Here is a 569-nt window from a genome sequence, read left to right on the forward strand (position 1 = left end):
ACCAACTTCACCTGTCAAGACCACCACAAGGTACCGTAACCACAGTCTTGCTCAATAAATTGCTGACTAAACTGAACAAAAGTGTCTTCTTTCTTAACCTCTTAGCATTTTCAATTCTAGCATCAAAACCTACACCAAGGAGGATGTTTCACCCACTAAAACAACATCATATTCTGTTCGGTCCACAAAGAGGTGAGAACCTGAAAGATATTTCTAAGTAAACACCCATCAATGATTTTCTTCAGACAAAGAAGATCACTGACTGAATGCTTTTTTACAGCACTGAGGATCAACTGTTTGATACTCTCATACCTACATCTATCAAGTCACCCAACACGAAATATGACAGCAGGTATGTTGCATTTGCATATTTATAAACTAAACAACTTAAACAATATCTTACTCCACAAAAAGTTGAGAAAGATTTTAATTCATCACACAAATATAGTATTTATTGCACTTGTTATAATATGCACTTGAAAATAATGCACGTTTTGTGTCTCTAAAGTGACTACAAGACTGAGGTGGTTACTGTGAAGTCTTCAAAGGACATCATTAATGTGTGAGTG

General features: G+C 35.7%; 1 long non-coding RNA gene across 1 annotated transcript; it reads left to right on the plus strand.

Annotated features, from left to right (window-relative positions):
• Positions 1–566, plus strand: LOC107579171 (uncharacterized). The gene is made up of 4 exons (XR_001608443.1): positions 1–30; positions 121–192; positions 281–352; positions 509–566. It is a non-coding gene; the product is annotated as an uncharacterized lncRNA (long non-coding RNA).
• The last annotated feature ends 3 nt before the right edge of the window (positions 567–569 follow it).

The sequence above is a fragment of the Sinocyclocheilus grahami genome, unplaced genomic scaffold, assembly GCF_001515645.1.
Source record: "Sinocyclocheilus grahami isolate Dianchi unplaced genomic scaffold, SAMN03320097.WGS_v1.1 scaffold14939.1, whole genome shotgun sequence".
NCBI classification, from domain to species: Eukaryota; Metazoa; Chordata; class Actinopteri; order Cypriniformes; family Cyprinidae; genus Sinocyclocheilus; species Sinocyclocheilus grahami.